We start from the raw sequence: 20,738 nt of genomic DNA on the forward strand, positions 1-20,738 counted from the left end.
GACGGTGCACAGGCCGTCCCCGCAGGCTGGCCGACCCCCGGGCCGCCTCCTGGACCCTGGAGCCCTGACTGGCGAGGATTCGCTCCACTCAGCACGGGGCCGATGGTGCAAGATACTGCAAAGGCAAAATAGTTTTTCTGGCAGTGTTTCAGAGAAGCTATGCTTTTCTTAGAGAGTGCCTCATGTGCACATTTCACAGATCCTTTGTAGCTTTTTGCAAAAAAAAAAAAAAAAATGTAGGACTGTGTGCAAAAAGAAAGGATAAGACGAAGTCGAAAGGATGGGATGAATTCATAAAACATTTATGGGCAGCGGCTGGAAGCCATTACACAGACCAAGATGGGCCTTTGTTACCTTTTAATTTTGATGAGCACGCAGTGGATGTATTTATTCTGAGAAGTAATCCTAAGTATGAATGCAACTTTAAAATTATGGGAATTTACGCCTATTTTTTGTTAATCTGAATAAGCAATTGTGTTGTCAGCCAGCCAGCTGCAGATATAATGTACAAAATATTGTAAAACCCTGTTACCAGGCAGAAAATGCTGCCTGTAGGTCCGTATCTCCAGTATTTGCACCATTAAAATTTTAGCCTGTGGTCAGCTCTGGTTGCTACAAGGGCTTCAAGATCATGCTGGCGTCTTTGTAACACCTTAAATTTGTTAATTCAGCCACCGCTGCCCGCTTTTGCAGTGCCTTCCACCCTTTTCCAGCTCACAGAGCGCGCACAGAGCCGCAATATTTGCACAAGGCTCTGGGTGGGCGGATGCGGCCCGGTGACACCTGAGTCCCCAGCCCCCAGGTAGCCGGTAGCCGTATGTGCAGCTGCCCCTCCTGGGCCTGGCCTTCATCCCAGCAGGATGAGAGTTGAGAGCCAGCTGGGATCTGTCACCCTGGCCCCAGCCTTCTATTTCTGATGCCACACTTCCCTAAGAAATGGAAACTTTTTTAGCATTTTGGAAGGAAGGGATTGTAAACAGTTTATGAAATATATCAAGCATGCAAAAGAGTGTGTGTAATGTATACGAACAGTTTAAGAGTAATAATAACAAACACGCAGCTAAATAAATCGATTATCACCAGTATCTGCACACTTCCCGGGGCGGGGGGGGGGGTCCATCCTGATCACGTGCCCTTCCCTTGTCCTTCTGTAGCATTTTTAAAAACACTTATTTAAGAAGTCTTGGACTTCCCTGGTGGCGCAGTGGTTAAGAATCCACCTGCCGATGCAGGGGACACGGGTTCGATCCCTGGTCCAGGAAGATCCCACACGCCGCGGAGCAACTAAGCCCGTGCGCCACAACTACTGAGCCTGCGCTCTGGAACCCGCGAGCCACAACTACTGAGCCCACGAGCCACAACTACTGAAGTCCACGTGCCTAGAGCCTGTGCTCCGCGACAAGAGAAGCCACCGCAATGAGAAGCCCGTGCACCGCGACGAAGAGTAGCCCCCGCTCGCCACAACTAGAGAAAAGCCCGCGTGCAGCAACGAAGACCCAACGCAGTCAAAAATAAATACATAAAATAAATTTATAAAAAAAAAGAATTGCAAGCCATTGAGAATCTATTATGGCCACTAGGTAAGAACAGGCAAAGGAGCTGCACGAAGTCAGAAAGAAAGAGGGAAATACAGACGTGCTTTGGGGGAAATACTGAACCTAGATAGTAATCAAAGAAAGCGGGAACATTGGCTTCTGGGAAGGTGGGCGCTTTGCTTGGAAGGGAGAAGGGAGACGGGACACCGAGGCTGGCGGGGTCGGGGGAGGCAGCGCAGGTGGCACCGGCCCCCAGCCGTGCTGTTGGGAGCGGTCCGGCCTCCGCCAGCCCCTCGCGAACGTCTCAGTGCTGCCTCTCCTCTGCCCGCTGACATCCTGTGGGCCAGGCTCTCTCGGGGGGGGTGGGGGGGGATGCTGAGAGGCTTGGAGCTTGGACTGGCATGGAGACGGAGGCTGTCTGTCAGCAGGGCCGACCCCTGACCTCTTCATGGTTACGTGTGGGCAGCTTCCCCTTGGTAACCAAGAGGACCGTTGTCACGGTTATTTAGCAGCGGCCGCCAGCACTTGCAGAGCAGTGGAGTCTGTGTTAAGGCATTTCTGGGTCTTATTCTCCACGACAGTCCACGAGGTGGAGCGGCGTTGTGTTCCATTTGCTGATGGGAATCGAGGCGCAGAAAGAAGAAGGTTGCCCTTGTGACGCGGCTGGTGAGTTTCAGAGAAGGCCTGTGGCTGGGGTCCATCCCTTCACTGTGACGGACACTTCTTGTGTGTTTGTTCGTATACACATGGACATGCATAGGTGTGCGGATCTTAAAAATAATCACGTGGCCAGTTTGTCAGTCTTTTTATGCCCGCTGGGGGGCCACGTGCTTTAAGGGACCATTTCTCTTCCCGCAGCACAGTCATTCTTACCTTAGGAACTTAAGGTGTGTTACCTTTCCTGGGGCATTGAACTTGGAGCCTGGTGTCTGTTGATGTCATGCAGGGTCTGTCTCCTTCCAAAGGAATTCTGTGCTCGTGGAATGGATGGCAGCTGGGGGTCAGGGCCCCCTGCACGTTGGCAGTGTGGCTGGTACGGGCCTTTCTCTGCCAGGATAGTCAGGTGTAGGGTGGGCTGTGAAGGGGAGTTTTGTTGGTTTCTATGCCACCTCGCCATAAAAATGCACAGCATTTGCACTGTGTTATGGGAGAGTTTGGGATTGATTTCTCTGGGGTCCCTGCAGACTCTTGATTGTCTGTGATGTTGTGGAAGAGCCAGTGCCCCGCACCCTGGCCTCAGACTGCACGGGTTTATTGGGGAAGAGGTCCGGAAGAGGGTTATGTGTGGACCTGGAGTCCAGATGTGCAGGGCGTGTTTGCCCTGCGGGCGGTCCTGGTTTCTCTTTCAGCTTCGTTCGGTCCACGGCGTTGCCCGAGTGCCTGCCCTGCCTGGAGAGTGCCGCTCCGTGGCGGTCACGAGGGCCCTCGTGCCTCCGTTCCGGCGAGTCAGGCGGTCCATGCGTAAAAACAGGGGCGGCTTTGTCGGATGTGAGGGCGCAGAGAGAGGCGGGGGGAGGGTGCCGGTGGGCGTGATGGGCTGTTTGTGCGGCGCCCTCGGGGAAAGGGCGTCTCTGAGCACAGACCTGGGTCGTTGGAGTGTGAGAACATCCCAGGCCGGGCCCATGGTCCAGGGCCTGGGTGGCCGCACCGTGCCGTTTGCAAAGCTGGGCAAGGGGGGTTCGGGGCGGAGCCCCTGTGCGTCGGGGGCAGAGCTGCAGCGCAGAACGTGGACGGTCCCTGCTGACTGGTTGTGCGTTTCTGTGTGAGAAAACTAATGAGGACTTTCAGTCAGAGACGTTCTGATCCTCCGAGCTTAACTGCCTTCTAAGTGGAGTACACCCCACGTTTCGACCAAACAAAGCGCGTACTGTAGTCTGACACCCGGAGGAGCTGCAGATGCCAGCAGTTACTTTGCATCGCAGACAACCGCGCTGGACTCTCGCCATCCTGAAACTGCGGAAGAGAAGACGTGGGGTCGCCAGGCGACACCAGGGTTTCCGGGAACGCCTGGCGCAGCGCTCCCGGGACGGGGCTCCTCCTGGCTCCAGCGGCTGCACGCGGGGGCTCTCTGGGGGCGAGTCCTCCGGAGTGAATGGAGGAGATGGAGAGACTGGGTGTTATTTACACCTGCTGCTGTAAGGGGATGGAGCGCGCGGGCGATCTACGCGTCCTGCTCGCGCACACGCGAAAAGCCCAGGCGCTGTCTGTTCGTTTTTCACCCAAGTCTTCTGACTGCAATAGATCAGAACATCAGGACGAGGTGACTTCCCACGGCAGTCGTGGGAAGTCCGTTCTGGGCCTCAGATGGTCTATAAGATTCGGCAAAAACTGGTACTTGAACACCATCACCATTTTATCTTTTTCAAAATCACCTTGCTTTGTAGACACTTGTTTGGAGAAAGGAGATGAGAAGGAGCTGGCCTTGCAGTCAGCACAGTAAAGCCACAGCTTCACGCCGTCCACAGCTGGCGAGCAGTATCGCGTATCAGGGAGCAGGTCCCTAATTTGCAGCAGGCCGCTCAGGAAGCCAGATTATTAGTGTAGGAGCAAAGGGAACCATAAGCAGCGAATGGAACTTTCCACGCATCCTGCCTGGATTCAGAGGCAAGAATGCTTTAGGAAAAATGGCTAATGTATTTGTGTGGCTGAAAGTTTTGAACCAAAGTTTGGAAAGTAAGTGGAGGATTGTGATTGTGTGATCGTGCGAACACATAGATTATGTGGTCCATCATCTAAAAGTGCTCAGAATGTTTGTATATTTAATGCAGCAGTTCTCAGGGAGGGCGGGGGTGACTTTGCCACCCGAGGGGCACTTGGAGACGGCAGGAAGCGGTTTGGCTGTGAGTTGGGGGTGCTCCTGGCATCGAGTGGGCAGGGCACTGCTGGCGCCACACAGGATGGACCCCACGACAGAGGTCTCCTGCCCCAGGCTGACAATACCTGGTGCAACGCTGTGCTCTTAGCAGGGAAGTATCGTAGATTTTGAACTCATTTCTGATGTTTGTGGGGTCCTTTCTTTTACTGCTTTTGAATTAAAATGTGAATTGTACCAATAGGATATGCGAGAGTATCCTACAGCAGTGAAAACAGAGATAAAAGTGTCAATGTGAAGAAACTGAATATCACGTTGAGCAAAGGACCACAGTGGTCACCTCTGGGCACGCGGAGAAGGAATGACACGGCGAAGGTCCAGCGGAGAGAGGACGTGTGTTCTTCCTGCAGCGGCCAGAAAAACCTACCACTGCGCGGGGGCCGAAGACACAGGGCTCTGTCCTGTTACGCCCTGGAGGTTTCCCTCCCAAATCCAGGTGTCCCGGGGCCGCATTCCCCCCGCGGGCTTCAGGGGAGGGTCCTTCTGGAGCGTCCTCTTCCTGCCTCTGGGGTTGCTGGGATCCTCTTTGTTCCTGGACTTGCAGGTGCACCACCCCTCTCTGTCTCCATCTCGCCCGCGTGTCTGTGTTCCTCCGAGAAGGACACCGGGCACTGCACTTAGGGCCCCTCATAATGCAGTGTGAGCCGGTCTTAACCAGTCATGCTGGCAAAGACTCCTTTCCCACATAAGGTCACATCCTAAAGCCCCGGGAGTAAGGGCTTGAATATGTCGTTCTGGGGGACACAGTCCAGCCCATTACAGATTGCAGGGTTTCAGTTTTCTTACGTTAGATGGCAGTTCATGGACGTTTATTGTATCCTCTGTGCTTTAACCTTTTATCGTACACATTTTCAAACATATACACCATTAGAAATAACAGTGTAATGAACCCCATCTCACTCAGCTTCAACCATAACTGAGTTACGATCCATCTTGTTTCCTCCTTACCCTGCAACAGCTCCTTTTTTCCCTGCTAGTGTCCAAACCCAGCACTTGAGCCAGGTCACTTCACCCTACATATTTCACATAGTCTGTAACTGACGAGAACATTTTTTAAACATAGGTGTTGCCCCATCATCACACCGCATCAAACCAATAGCAGTTCTTGACTAGTATCTACTCTTCGGTCCACGTTCAGATTTCCCGATTGCCCCCAAATGTATGTCCGTATTTCTTCTTTCTCACAAAGGACAGCAAACCATAAACACTGTCACGTCCTCGATCTCTCGGTACGTCCAGAGGTCCTTCCTCACCAGCCTGTTGCATGGACACGGCTGGGTGATATTCCCTTGTGAGTCAGCCAGCCCGTTCATGGACACTGGTTGCTAGTCTCCTATTACAGTAACGCCGCGGTTACTAGCCTTGTGAATCGATAGTATTTTTGCAAGGATGTCTTTGGGATAGATTTTTAGAAGTGGGATTCCTGAGGCAGAAGGAAATGCCTCTTTTACTCACAGTTTTGCATTTTCACCTGCAGTGACAACGATACTTGTTCTCCACCCACCTCACCTGCGCAGTGTTGTCAGACTGGGGTTTTCTCCGTGGGGATCTCGTGTGTATCTCCAGCTTTTGGGGTGGTGGTGGAGAGACACTGGGATCACCAAGATGCACGGGCCTGGGGGGGATTCAGAATGGACCAGCTGTCATCATTTTAGCTTCGAGAAGCATTGATCAAGCCCCAGGCTTCCTAGCCACTTCTGTCCTGTCGGCAGGGCTGGCAACCCTCTGTTAAGGCCTTGATGGTAAATATTTCGGGCTGCAAGGCCACGTGGTCTGTCCACGCCAATCTGTCCTGCGGTGCGAGTGCAGCTGTGACAGCCATAACGAACGAGGGCCACTGCCTGACAGTAAGACTTTATAACAGATGGCGGTGTTCTGCTTTCCTCCAGTTGTCACGTCGTGAGGAATTATTTTTCTTTTGATTTTTTCATCCCTTTGAAAATGTAAGACCTGTACCACAGCTGGGGCCGTAGTTTGCCAACCCCGGAGGTCGCTGCATTCCAGCTCCCTCTGCCCAGCCTGGCCTCAGACCTTCCAGACTCTTCCCCAGCTGGGACCAGCCTCATCTTCATCACGAGGGACGGGTTTTCTCCTTTTCCTCCGAGTCCTACAGGGGTTGTCCCCACTGGCACTGACAGGTCGGCAGCTCCCTAGCGGCCCGTGGGGTATCTCCTCGTCCCTCTGGCCTCGGGCTCCCGTGTGTAATAGGGACACGAGGCCCCTGCCCTTCGGGACTGTTGCAAAAGCTAGAATTTAAAGTTTCCGGAAGCTGCTCTTTGTGTTCTAGATTTCGGTCTGAGCTTTTCAAGGTGGGCTGCCAGTGGACATGTTGATCCCACAGCGGACACGCAGCCCTTCACCAAGCGTCGGCGGGTGACCGGGACGTTCCTTGCTTGACATTAGTTTATGGTGACAGAGGCGCTGGCTCGTCTTCCTGGCCTGTTTCTCAGCGTCTTTGTCAGCAAGGGAGATAGCATCTTTCAGCATTGTCATAAAGTTCAGGTGTGACAATGCACATGACTGAGCTGGTGGCTGGGATGCGTGTTGCAAACGTGTGGTGTGATCGTTACAATTCATACCTGTGAATACCCCGCATGTAACTCGTGAGACCCCAGCACTCTCTCCGAGTCTCTATTTCCACCGTGGGGGGTCGTCCAGTAGAGTTAAAGCCCCAGTTTGACTATACTGAGGTGGAATGCTTGTATTTATTCACTCGGAAAATAATTGCTGGGCACCCACCGTGTGCCGGGCTCCCTGCCTCTCAGCTCATCTGTGCTCTGTGCCTTTTTTATTTTAAGGGCAAGGGATTGAAAATGTACAGACGCTAGAAAAGCTGCAGCCCCCACCTTCCAGGTGGCCGAGCTGCCTACCGTCACAGAAGGTGCTGGTCGTCAATAATAGCACCCCAGGGACGCGTGGTTAGAGCGGTGTAAACATCTCTGAGAACCCTAATCTTGACTTAGTTTTATTATGATAATACTTATACCTTGACGTCACGTTACGCTTACGCCATAGAACCCAACCCAAAATGCAAATTAAATACAATGTAGCCCATGAAACAGGAGGTGGGGCTGACCCTCTGCCGTGGCCGCAGCCTGAGCCACCGGCACGTCGTGGGTTAGCAGACACGCTGTCTGCGTTCCCTGCTGGGCCCCTCATTCGGGACCTGTGCCCGCGGCGCACAGAGGCGATTTGGGTCCGGCCAGCAGCGCTGCAGCTGCGGGAGGTGCTTCCCTGGAGGTGGCGGTGAGGGAGCTCTGGAGTCTGCCCGGGAGCCCCGGGTGCTCTGGGCCGAGCCTTTGACCTCTGTGGCTCTTAGCACCTCAGGACTTGTCCACCAGGGGCACGTGGAGGGTGCTCTCACCGGAGTGCTGCTCGTCCCTCCTCCTCTGAGGGACGGACCTCATGCCCTTCTCACATGTGTGTGTGTCAGTGACCTGGTTCAGCAATCTGTGACCTGCCATGTATCTGTCATCTTTGCTGAGTAACAAATTACCCCAACCTTAAAACAGGTCTGGTTATCACCTCAGTTTCTGGACCAGGAATCCTGGTGCAGGTGGGCTGGGCCCTGTGACTCCAGGCCTCTCCTCCTGGCCTCACTGAGGGCGGTCACCTCCAGGTCACCAGGTGCCCGTGCTGGCCTGGGTCCTCACGGCTGCTGCCCCCTGGCTTCTCCCTGGGGCGGCTCACACGGGACACCCCCAAATCGACTCTTGTCAAGTACCGAGTTCTTCGAGAGCTCATCCAGAAGTTTCTGTCATGGAACAGGGGAAGGGGTGACAGTCTGAGGACCTCTGCCGGACTGTGGCCCATTCCTGGGTCTAGTTGTTGGAAGACGGGGATTTTCAAGCATGTGGAGGACACGGGCCAAGGATAAGAACCGGGTATTTCTGGACCCTGACTCCTCGGTTATGTTAACAGTTCATTGAACTCGCACGCCAGTAAAATTTCCCCGACATCGAGCTCAGCTCAGCCAGTTGACCTTCATTTACTGATGGAAAAATCAGAGATGGACATTCTTTATCTTCTGTTTGCTTGTCAGAGATGCTTCGAAGATTATCTGGAGCATTTTGGAGCCTGTCTTGGAAGCTTTTCTTTTGTTTTATCTGTTTTTTTATAGAGTGATTTCATTTTTTTAAAAATAAATTTATTTATTTATTTTTGGCTGCATTGGGTCTTCGTTGCTGCACACGGGCTTTCTCTAGCTGCGGTGAGCGGGGGCTACTCTTCGTCGCGGTGCACGGGCTTCCCATTGTGGTGGCTTCTCTTGTTGCAGAGCACGGGCTCTAGGCATGCAGGCTTCAGTAGTTGTGGCACACGGGCTCAGTTGTTCCATGGCATGTGGGATCTTCCTGGATCAGGGATCAAACCCGTGTCCCCTGCATTGGCAGACAGATTCTCAACCACTCTGCCACCAAGGAAGCCCTGGAGCGACTTCATTTTGTTCTGGTTTTGCCAAGCAGGCAGAATGACATCGATTCTGAAATCTCGAATTCTTACTCAAACTAACGACGTGTCAATTGAAAAAAGACCTTGTGTAGTTTTTCTCCTAGAAAACCATAGTAACCGACTTGGTAACCAGTTATGCGTTTTTCACGTGAGTTGCTTTTTGCTTAAAAAAAATGCACACGGTGGAAAACAGAACCTTGTAGATGGATCCGCGCCACTAATCCCCGTCCCCTCGTCTGGTAGGAGGCCCTCTGCCCACATGCCTCAGGACAGCTTCGCTTGGGATTAGGGGAGAGGAACAGGAAGGTTTCACGGTGTTGGCCGCAGCGCGTGGGCTGCGCTTCCTGTCCCTCAGCCTCTGCGCACGCCGTCCAGAGATGGGAACAAAAGTCGCCTCTCTTATTTTTTTCTCATTATCTGGAACTCACGAGAGTGCGATCATGCTGGTTGCCCTGTGCAGGTCCTGGGTTTCCTGGGGTCAAGGCCCACGAGGCCAGGAGGCTCAGAACCACACAGACAGTTCACACGGGCACTAAGGGCACGTTCGCAGCTGGACGGGCGCCTCCTTCCACTCAGACTGGAGTTCCCGGACGCCGAGCCGTGTCTGTCTAAGATGGTAACGACGGCCACAGCGCTGCCCATAATACTATTGCTTTGATAGGCATTGGACAAAACCAAGCCGAGTTTTAAAGTACCGGGGCTGAGAAAGGATGATAGTTTTTTCTGTAGTACGTGCTTTATTTGTCGAGTCCACAGCCTTTTTGGCAGTTACTGGTGCTGGGATGGTGCCACGCATTGTACGCATTGGACAAATACTGCCTCATCCGCGGGCCGTGGGCCCCAGGCCGGATGTCGTGGCGTGTCCTGCCTGTGCTCTTACAAAGCCTTGAAACTCCTTGGCTCAGCCAGTGGTCCCGAACTGTCCCTGCCGCCCCACGGCTGCCCGAGGAGGGGCTGCCCAGCCACGGGACACGCCCATCTTGCTCCCTTGGTTACCTGCCCGGCCCTGCGGGTGCTCGTGTTTCCTGTTTATTTGTTTATTGATTTGGTTGCGTCGCGTCTTAGTCGCAGCGGGAGGCATCTTGTTCCCCGACCAGGGGTCGACACTGGGCCCCCTGCACTGGGAGCGCGGAGGCTTAACCACAGCACCGCCAGGGCAGTCCCCAGCTGCCTGTGCTTCTGACCCTGACAGAAGGTAGAAACAACATTAAATATGATCCTTGCTGTCGCGGGGCTTTCATCTACTCGAGATCATGATAGCCAACACTTATGAAAGGTTTTTACTCTCCCCTAATTATTTATCCAGCCAAGCTTGACTACTTGGAATCTTATTTCAGCTCCTGGCCCTGACAGGTGGGACAGCACACCTGGTCCTGACAGCGCAGCCCGGGGACACGGGTGGGGAATCAGACTCCTGGGTTTTGCCCTGGGCCTGCTGCTTTGGGCAAATCAGTTCCTCTTACTGGAACTTTATCGTTCCTTCGTCTATCAAATTATGTGGTGGGGTCTTCAGATCAATAAATCAATCAGCCATCACATTTGTATCACCTAGGAACGGAAGTCAGGTAACATCTCCTTTAAAAATATCAACGTGTACAAAGTTTTGCAGAAAGATGGGTAAGTCTGACTGCATCACAGTGTAAAACTCTACGCGAAAGACTATAAAAGTTAAAAGAGAAGTGACCGCAGGGAGGAGGTGTGCAGTGCTTCAGTGTCTGTCACCTGTAACAGGCTTCTGTGAATCTGTGAGAAAAAGAAAACCCAGGAGAGAAAAGCGGGTCAATGCCGCAGAGCTCACAGCTCACGAGGGTCCCACCGCGGCAGCCGGGAAGGCAGCGAGCTCTTTCCTCAGACAGTCAGCTCGGCCGCGTGGATACGCCCGTGACAGCTGGCGGGGGGGGGACCCGGGGGTCAGACCTGCTGGGGTGTACGTTCAGAACGCGTCGGCTCCCCCAAAATGTGCCTGCCCGTGGTTTACCGTCCGGCCTCCTCTTCCAGAGTGACCCCCAGAGAGGCTCATGCCCACACGAGGATGTCTGTCTCGGCGTGAAACATCTGGGGAAAACCTCTCGGGTGCATGGGTCACTTGTAAGTTCCTTCTCTGGGGTTTGCAGTGGGTTAAAAGGATGGGCCCAGTCTGTGTCTATCCCTATAGGTAAGCCGTTGTCTCAGAGTCACCGTTACAGCCCCGTTCCCACGACCCTGGGTGAAACAGCGGGTTGGAGGGGATTAGCACGCATGCTGCCGTTGTGAGACACATTTGGGGACTCACGACTGCAGCAGGTCGTGTGCGTGGCTCGTGGCTGGATTAACGTGGACCCTGCGTGTGACCTCACCTTTGGGACGCCCCCAGAGCTCACCATCCATCAGATGTGCCTCGTGGGGAGGGGGCGGGGCTGAAGGGGGAAATTGGGGGCTGCAGCTCTGTCCATGAGGTGTTAGCTCTCAAAGGTCCCGAGTCAGACATCACAAGATGTTCACGTCTGCCAGCTCTGGATGGTGGAGGCCTGGGCGTTCCCATCACGCTCCTGCAGCTTCTCGTCATTAAAGACAAAAGGTGTTTGACCCCAGAAATCAAATGCGGGGAAAGCCCCGGAGCCTTTTCCTGTTTCCGTCTCTTTGTGGATTTGAAGGTCCCGGCAGAGGGGGTGGTCACCGCGCCCCTCCTCCTTGGGACTTGCCTCTTGCATTGAGGTTTCTCACTGCCTGCCCCTCCCGCTCTAGTTTCTAATAACGAATGAGTCGTGTGTGGGGAACAGGGCAGCACCTCTGAGGCTCCGTGCAGCCCAGCTGTGGGGCGCCAGCCTTGCTGTGTTTCCCTCCATCCCCCTCCCCCCTGCAGCCACCCCATGTGGCCCTACCCGCCTGGCCTGCTCCTGTTTCCGGGGATCTGTGATGGAACAGCTCCCTCCGCCAGGACAGTCGTTTCTGGTTCTGTGTGACTCACCAGACCTGATTAAAACAAATCCCGGTACATTTCAAAACATCAGCTGTGGGCTTCCCTGGTGGCACAGTGGCTAAGAATCCGCCTGCCAATGCAGGGGACACGGGTTTGAGCCCTGGTCCGGGAAGATCCCACGTGCCGCGGAGCAACTAAGCCTGTGTGCCGCAACTACTGAGCCCACGTGCCACAACTACTGAAGCCCACGCACCTAGAGCCCGTGTTCTGCAGCAACAAGCCACTGCAATGAGAAGCCCTCGCACCGCAATGAAGAGTAGCCCCCACTCGCTGCAACTGGAGAAAGCCTGCGTGCAGCAACGAAGACCCAACGCAGCCAAAAATAAATAAATAAATATTTTTAAAAAAGAAACAAACAGAAACGTCAGCTGTTACGTAAATTGTGGGGAGAGTTTATGTTATTTTCATCAGAACCTTACCAGGACTGGTTCCCATTGTGGAAAGTCACGTAGCCTGTAGTATCTCTGCTCATGGTGTCAGAGCCCAGTAAAGCAAGAGTGTTGTGTCTGGTTGTGCCTGACACAGACCCAGGGTGTCTGTCTGGTTGTAGCCGTGCAGCCCTGGTGACATCACTCCTGAAGTTTCAGGTGGAGCCGTGTCTGTGTCGTACGGGCTGAAATGCGTGTGTGGTTTTCCTAACTTGTGTTCCTTCCATCTTCCCTTTGGAATCAGAGCATCCCAGTGGTTTGTACGAGTTATTGGGGTTAGTTGGGGCTGTTCCTAGGAATTTCACAGCAAGGGGACGGTAAGAGGGGTTTACTAACAGGAGGGGTCCCTGGGTCTGACGGGGTGAGAAGCGCTCCAGGGATGGGCAGGGCGGGACGCAGGGAGACTCTGCCCCGGACGGTGCCGGCCCCCGGTGGGCTTGCTCTCAGGCCCTCCTGCCACCTGGCTGGCTCCGACGGGGTCTCCGGGCAGCTTGTTGACGGGGATGCTGGCTGCGAAGTCCCGCACGGGGATAGGCAGTGAAGGAGGGGCCCCAGAAGCTCTGGGACACCCGGTGCCCCCCCTAGGCTGTATAATCTGTCATCCTTATTCCGGGGGTGGGGCTGTCTATTTCATTTTCAATGAAAAGAATCAATAAACAGTCTATAATAGGAATAGAAAAGTTTTGTTTGAGCCGAATTGAGCCCAGGAGACACCGATTCAAGGACTGACCTGAGGCTCAGAAAGGCAGAACCGGCAGTTACCCAAGTTGTTTGTCAAGAAGCAGGATTGGAGCTGCAGGAAGCGGGACGGGTTGGGGTCTGGAATGGTTGCTTAGTTACACGGGGAGACCCTGGGACCCTAAGGTGCAGCTGGCAGGTGTCGCCTGTCCTCCCTGCTCTCAGCTGCCTGGCGCACCTTGGGCCTGTGGCGCAGCTGGTGTGAAGGCCCTCACCTCCGGCCCGTCCTGGCCTTCGGCTCCCTGTTCTGGAAGCTTCTTCCTCAGGCCCTCCACCTTGTGCTGCAGGCCTTGGGCCCACCCCGCCCCTGGAAAAGGCCTTCCTGGCTGGCGCCCAGCCTCCATCTAACTATTCCTTCCTCTGAGAGTGTTTGGTGACACAGTGAAGATGAAGGAATGGCCTCAAGAGTGGACAAGGAAATACCGGCATTTCTTGAGTGGGCTTCACACACAGGGAGAGACACTCAGTTATGTTTTCACGTCTGGGGAGTGAGTCACGATGGTGAGACCATTCATGTTGAGCACCTGTCGGGAAGTGGGCGGGAGCGGTGCAGGTGTGGCGAGTCACGCGGAGGCCTGCGCCTTGAGCCAGGGGAGGGGCCAGACCTTTTGACCCCCTCAGAGGAGGGTCACAGTGGGCTTCCCTGGGGAGGGGCGGAACGGTGGGCCAGCTGGGCCGTCAGGAGGGGGGCTCCCGGTCACGGGGGGCGCCACGTGCAGACAACACGGCAGCCGCCCTGCTCTCCCCTCCCGCTTCTGCCCCCGCCAGCCCGGCCCAGGTCTCAGGACTTGTTGGCGGCCCCCGGTGGTCACCTTCCCGGGCCTGACACACAGACCACTGCGGGGTTGGCCTCAGCCTCGGGCTCCCAGGCCGGTATCTCCCCCGAAATAGACTCTTCGCTTCGGGGTTTCGGAGATTCGCGCGGGTTTCAGGCAGCCCGTTTCCAGGCCGAGGCCAGCCAGCTGAGCCACGTTTCTGAAGCGGCTCTGTGGATGTCGTTATCCAATTAGTCGGTATTGTCACCACGCAGTTTGCCGTAATTCCTGACTCAGCCCTGCGGGTCCTTCATTAGATATATATTCAATATTTAGAAAATATGCCTCCAGTGCGGCGGAAGGTACATAATTTCGGCTGTGAAAAGCCCCCGTGTACACCAACACGTTTCTGTGTGGGAAGTGGGTGAGTTTGCTTAGTTTTCTGGCTAATTCGTCTCTGGAAGGGGACAGTCTTTCCTGGGAAGTAAATATAGAAATCACGTGGTCATCCTGCCGGCCTCCTGGTGACAGCTTTTCTAGTGCCGTATGAAGCACTGCGGTTGGATCCTTGATCATTTGAGCATCTCTCTCAGGCTAACTGATTCCCACCCGCCATCCTCGTGCTGTAGTTTCTGCTGGCCCGCGTGCGTGGCTAATTCTTCTTCGCATTGTCCGTGTTCTGGCGTCTTTATCCACATTTCTTTCTGCGGAGGCTACTGCAGTTGCACTGTAACGTGAACAGCGGGGGACGCACCAGGGTGTACACCTGTTGTAAAGAGGGGCTGTTTCGTGGGGGGGATGTCGGAGGAGGAACCAACAGCCTCAGTGAGGTTAGCAGGTTGGGGGCAGATGCAGAAATTGGACGGGTCCCTGACAGGTGCCCAGCCCGCCCCTCTGCCTCCTCGGAACCTGGGCCTCTGTTCCCTTTTCTGTCCCTTCTTCATAAATGCCCCCTGCCGGCACCAACACCCCCCCAGCACGGGGACCGTCTGGCCTGTGACCCCGTCGCCCTCCTGACGCTCCAGGGGACACGGGGTCGCTGTGCTGTGCTCTGGACCGTGGGAGCCCTCGCCGCTGACTCACAGGGCAGTACTTATCTGGTCAGGGACTCAGGACTCCCTGCCCTTCTCTCTGGGGGAGGAGCTGACAGGCTGGGTCCCCTCTGGCCCGGGCCGGGGAACTGGGCTCACATCTAAGACCTGCGGGTGAGGTTCTTTCTCCGATGCTGTAAACCTCGTCTCCCTTCCCCGGGCTCTCTCGTTTCACCGCCTGGTCACTCACTTGGCCCCGCTCGCCCGCACCTCCGCACTGACTGCATCAGCTCAGCCTGGAGTCGTTGCTTCTCGTCGATAGGCTGGTTCCCTGACTTCTACGTGGGGGAGCTGTGCCCCCAGCACGGAGACTGCCCCCTGAACAGGCAGGGACGTGATCCGTCCTCCCTGTGTCCTCCCAGCCCCTCCCCAGGCAGCATGCGGGGGACCCACCCGGGCCTGCTTTCCAGGGGAGCCGGGCCTCTGTGGCCTCCATGGGACAGGTGGTGGCAGGTAACCCGCCTGCGCGAGCTGAGCTGCAACCTGCTCCCCCGTAGGGAGGTCTGAGCCCCTGCACCCTCCCCCAACCCACGACCAGAGACGAGGCTGCATCTCTGCACAGGCCCTGATGATGTGCGTCGTGAGGGGGTCACGGCGGGAAACTGGACGGAAACCCACCTTTGATCGCTGCTGCCTTTTTTCACGTTGAAGTCGCAGGAACGATTGTATCTGCTTCATCTGCAGCCTCGTCTGGAAACTTATTTTTGTCAAAAACGTCACTGTTGTTTTTGCTCCCGTGCGTTTCACGAGGGGGTCAGTGGCGGCCAGTGCTCTGTCCTGTCCAGCCCAGTCCCGGCCTCCCGCCCGGGCGCCCCAAGCACAGGACTCTTTATCTGCTGCTGTGAGCTATCGAATTAGGAGAGCCCAGAGCGGGCCAAAAGTCGTCTGTGGTTAGAGTTTTTATAGTTTGGTTCTGGACCCAGTAAATTATGGTTTAGGTCAGCCGGCATCTTCATTTTCCAGATGGTCAGTGTTTCCCAGTGAAGTGGACCATCGCTGGTGCTTCTGTGATCCAAACAATTTTGTGTTGGGAAATATGTCCACGGCAGGAAAATGCCACTGGGAGCGGTGCCGAGGCCCGGATCTGTCTGGGAAGGAAGGGCCTGTCGTTCCCATCGAGTGTGGTCCGTGGGGAGGGGCTCCGGCAGAGGCCAAGGGCACTGGTCCAGTGACAGGAGAAAGGGTGCGCACCTGGGCTCCTGCCTCACCGCGGGAAGTCCAGACTCTGCTTACTGGCCCTGGGAAGGCCGGTGATTCACGCAGAGAACTCTGATCTGATCAGCAGTTAAACCCATGGGTTCCACTTACGGAGCATCACTTTAACCATTGCTCCCGAGTAAGGCTTGCAGAAGCAGGAGTGAGTGAAGGCTCCCTGGGTGCAGACAGACACCCGTGTGTGTGGGCAGGGGTGACAGAAGGGGCCACATCACACACTCCACATCACGAGGAAGCTGAAGTGCTGGGGAAACTGAGCCAGAAAAACGTCTCAAGTTTAGAAACACCTCAGTGCTGTATCATCTTCTTAGCCGTCAAACAAGAAATGTTGCCTTTTAAAGCAATAAACAGACACCAGAACAAGGAATTGTTTTGTCATTGGATCCCTGTAAATTTGAAAAATGGTCGTTAGGGGACTTCCCTGGGGGCGCAGTGGTTGAGAATCCGACTGCCGATGCAGGGGACACGGTTCGAGCCCTGGTCCAGGAAGATCCCACATGCCGCGGAGCAACTAAGCCCGTGCGCCACAACTACTGAGCCTGCACTCTAGAGCCCACGAGCCACAACTACTGAACCCACGTGCCACAACTACTGAAGCCCGTGCGCCCAGAACCCATACTCCGCAATAAGAGAAGCCACCGCAGTGAGAAGCCCGCGCACCGCAACAAAGAGTAGCCCCTGCTCGCCACAACTAGAGAAAGCCCGCGCACAGCCACAAAGACCCAACGCGGCCAAAAATAAATAAATACATTTATTTAAAAAAAAAAGAAAGAAAGAGATGGTCGTTAGGTGGAACCACCTCTACAAAAATTGATCTGGTAATTCGAGGCTAGATTACATGTTTACGTTCCAGTCGGACATGTAACTCAGCTAATAGGTTCTGCTCGTTTCAGCTGAAATTCAAAACTCCCATTAGGTGACTAATGCTGGGTGAAATTGATTTCCGGCGTATTTTAGACTCTCTTCTGTCCTTGTGTGCTTTCTGACGTTAACGCTCAGGCTACTGTGCCCCACATCCTAACAAGGCTGATGGCGAACTTGTTGAAGGCGCGGCCACTGCGTCTGACACACCTGCTGGCCCCGCGAGGCCCCTAGAAGTGGGGTGTTTACTTGGCTCAGGCCCAGGGAGCGAGGGTGCACTGCTTGCCGTGTTCCTCCCATTTTACCCCAGATGTAATCTCTTCTTTTCCAGCTCCGCGGCTGTTGGGCGTTCTCCTTTGGAAACGCATCCAGCTCAGTTTCATCCATCAGGAAATGCTATCTATTAAAAACCAAACCTTAAAGATGTTATTCGTTTTCCCTAAAATGGAGAGGATCCCTCATTCTGGTAAAACCCAAGCTTCACTGTGGTAAGAGGAGGGGGTGGATTTGTCTGGGAAGGAAGGGCCCGTCTCAGCTTCAGAGACGTGAGGTTCGCTGCACTGACGCAGGGTGGGGGTCTCAGCACGGATGCAGAAGCAAGTGACGGGCAATGCTCGGGACCCAGGAATTCGTGGCGAGACCTAACCGACAGCTTTACTGAGGCAAAATTCATAGATCCTAAACCCCACCTGTTCAAGGAGTACAGTTCAGTGGAATTTAGTACCGAACCAAGTTATGGAACATCGCCATAATCTAATTTGATTGATTGATTGATTGATTGATGGCCACACCGTGCGGCAGGCAGGATCTTAGTTCCCCGACCAGGGATTGAACCCGTGCCCCCCGTATTGGGAGTGCAGAGTCTTAACCACTGGACGCCAGGGAAGTCCCCATCACAATCTAATTTTAAAACATTTTCATCGCCCCGAAGAAACCCGGTACCCAGGCAGCGGCTCCCGCAGCCCCTGGCAGCCACCACCACGCTTTCCGTCTCCGTGGATTTGGCTGTGCTGGACGCTTCACACAAACGTCATCCAGCGTTTGCTCCTTTGAGTCTGGCGCCTTCCGCCTGTGTAGGGTTTGATTTGCATCTCCTTGAGGGCCGTTGGTTTTGAGCATCTTCCCACGTGATGTTGGCCATTGTAAATCTTTGGAGAAAGTCTAGTCAAATCTCCTTATTTGTCTTTTCATTATTGGTTGCGATGGCCTCTGTCTATCCCAGATACCGATCCCTCATTAGATATGATTTGCGAGTATTTTCTAGGGCAACCCTGGGGACCTTTCACGCATCCTCAGGGGCCATGCAGGCAAAGCCTTGACGTCTAGTTCACCTGCGTTTTGGTGGAACGTCTTGTGATTCCCCAGGAACGTGGAAATCTGTGGGGCCGGGTCTCACCCACCTTCCTGCCACCCCCGGGAGGGTGTCCGGCACAGTTTCTTGTGGCCGCCTGGGGTTCTGATGCAGGGGAGCTGCCTCCTGCCCGCCACCCCCAGGATCGGGCCTCTGGTCTCTAGCAGTTTCCCAGGACGTCGTGCCTGTGGCCCTTGTTCACGCACACACTGCTTTGTCTGCAGCCAAGGAAACCCTTCCTGCTGCCCCTCGGTCGAGCCCTTCGTGGAGTGCCCTTCTGCACCCCAAGTCTGTCTCGGAAGCCCCGTGGGCCTGCTGGCTGCGTGCCCTCTGAGCAGACGAGCAGCGGTGCCCTTCCAGCTCCTGGGAAGCTGGATGCTTCGTCTGTGGTCGACGTGGGGCCCAGGGAGGGGCGGGCAGCACTTTGGGTTACCTCATCCTTCTTCTGCGTTATAACCTGCGGGTGCTCCTCTGCACTGAGCCCGAGGTGGGGAACTTTCCCTTTCATGTCCACAGAGCCCTGGGGGTGCAGCTGCCAACCTCAGGTGCACCTGCGACCTCAGGTGTACCCGGGGCCTAGGGTGTACCCGGGGCCTTAGGTGTACCTGCAGTCTAAGGTGTACCCATGACCTTAGATGTACCCGGAGCCATAGGTGTACTGGGGACCTCAGGTGTACGCGGGGCCTCAGGTGTACCCGGGGCCTAGGGTGTACCTGCAGTCTAAGGTGTACCCATGACCTTAGATGTACCCGGGGCCTCAGGTGTACCCGGAGCCATAGGTGTACCGGGGGCCTCAGGTGTAGCCGGGGCCTCAGGTGTACCCGGGGCCTCAGGTGTAGCCGGGACCTCAGGTGTACCTGCAAAGCCACCTTCCAGGTGACACGTGTTGGGGGCTGAGCCGTGTCGCCTTAGGGGCACATGCAGGCTCTAAAGCCCTGTCCCTGCTCCAGGGGGGCCTGGAAGTGGCAGCCGAAGGCATCACAGCAGGGAGTGTGGGTTTCAGAGTCGAGGGGGCCGGTGTGGAGCGAAGGGGTGCAGGATGCTTAGGAGGTTCACCCTCCCCAGGTCACCCCGCTCCTGTCCTGACTCAGCTCCTCCCCCGCCCCAGAGGAGAGGCTCGGGCAGCACAGGAACAACGGCCCCTCCCTGCCCCGCAGCTCTTAGTGAAGTGTCTCCTGCGCCCCCCGGGCCTTCCTGAAGCTGGAGGAAAGCTGGCCTCGCAGGTTCAGGGCCTCTTTCCATCGGAGGTTCAGCCTCTGTGCCCTGACGGTGGTCTCTTCTCGCCTGTGTGTGTGTCGGATCGAACAGGGCAGAAAGTCTGCTGAGGTCCCTGCCCAGTTGAGGACATGCTGGTGGAGAGATGGGGAGTGGGTTTATTTCTGTTGGCAGTTTGTAGATTTACAACTAAGTAGCCGAAACAGCTCTGCCTTTGTAATTTGGACACGTTACCTGCCGTCTGGCTCAGCAGCAGGATGTAAACACCCCTGAAGTCCCGAGACTTGCGAGGAGAGTTGACGGTGTCTCTGGGGAAGGTGGGACTCATTTTCCTCTTGCACGTCCGGGCGGAGGACCAGCTCTGGGGCAGGGTTTGCCTAGCCGCTTCTTGCTGCTGTCGTCTGCAGAGGACCCGACGCCCCGCGCGGCTACTGGGATGGAGCCCCGCCCCTGCTCTGTCACGCAGGGCTGAGTAGGACGAGGTTCATCCCCAACGGAGCTGGTGTCGTGATGACGTGGCGAGTCCCTCGGAATGTCGTGTTGGGTTTGTTTTCTGACCTCGTCCCACAGGCAGGTGTTGTACCCCGACTTGTACAGTTAGAACAGCGCCGAGCGGGCGAGCGGTATTTGAGGTGTTGGATGATTACGGTAAAGCCGGCCTGTGCCCAGGGTGTGAACTGGCCCTAATGAGCCTCCTCTGCCGTGCCTCCCCGGGGACGGGGCTCCTGTGCCCGGCAGCCGCGGAGCCACTGTCTTCAGAGTTTAGGCGGAAGGTTTCCAGGATTTTCATGTTTGTGTTAAAGTTGGTGGCGCAGTGGTTGAGAGTCCGCCTGCCGATGCAGGGGACACAGGTTCGTGTCCCGGTCCGGGAGGATCCCACATGCTGCGGAGCGGCTGGGCCCGTGAGCCATGGCCGCTGAGCCTGCGCGTCCCGAGCCTGTGCTCCGCAACGGGAGAGGCCACAACAGTGAGAGGCCCGCGTACCGCAAAAAAAAAAAAAAAAAAAAAATGAAGGTTCCCTGAAGCCACAAGGGCTGGACACAGTGCTGGATGGGACGGGCTGGGCCCCCGGAGCGTGGCCGTGTGTTTCCTTTCGTTGTCTCTGTTCTTGACAACGCTGAGCAAGGGGCTAGGACCCCGTGCTGGGGCTGCCTGTCTGTGGGGGGAGGTCCAGGGCCCCGTGCTGGGGCTGCCTGTCTGTGGGGAGAGGTCCAGGGCCCCGTGCTGGGGCTGCCTGTCTGTGGGGGGAGGTCCAGGGCTCTGTGCTGG

The 20,738-nt window shown here is 55.5% G+C and overlaps 1 protein-coding gene across 8 annotated transcripts in view; it reads left to right on the forward strand.

Moving 5' to 3' along the window:
* ATP11A (ATPase phospholipid transporting 11A) overlaps positions 1–20,738 on the forward strand; it is a 119,621-nt gene that overhangs the window by 35,266 nt on the left and 63,617 nt on the right. The window lies entirely within an intron of this gene.

The sequence above is a fragment of the Lagenorhynchus albirostris genome, chromosome 18, assembly GCF_949774975.1.
Source record: "Lagenorhynchus albirostris chromosome 18, mLagAlb1.1, whole genome shotgun sequence".
NCBI classification, from domain to species: Eukaryota; Metazoa; Chordata; class Mammalia; order Artiodactyla; family Delphinidae; genus Lagenorhynchus; species Lagenorhynchus albirostris.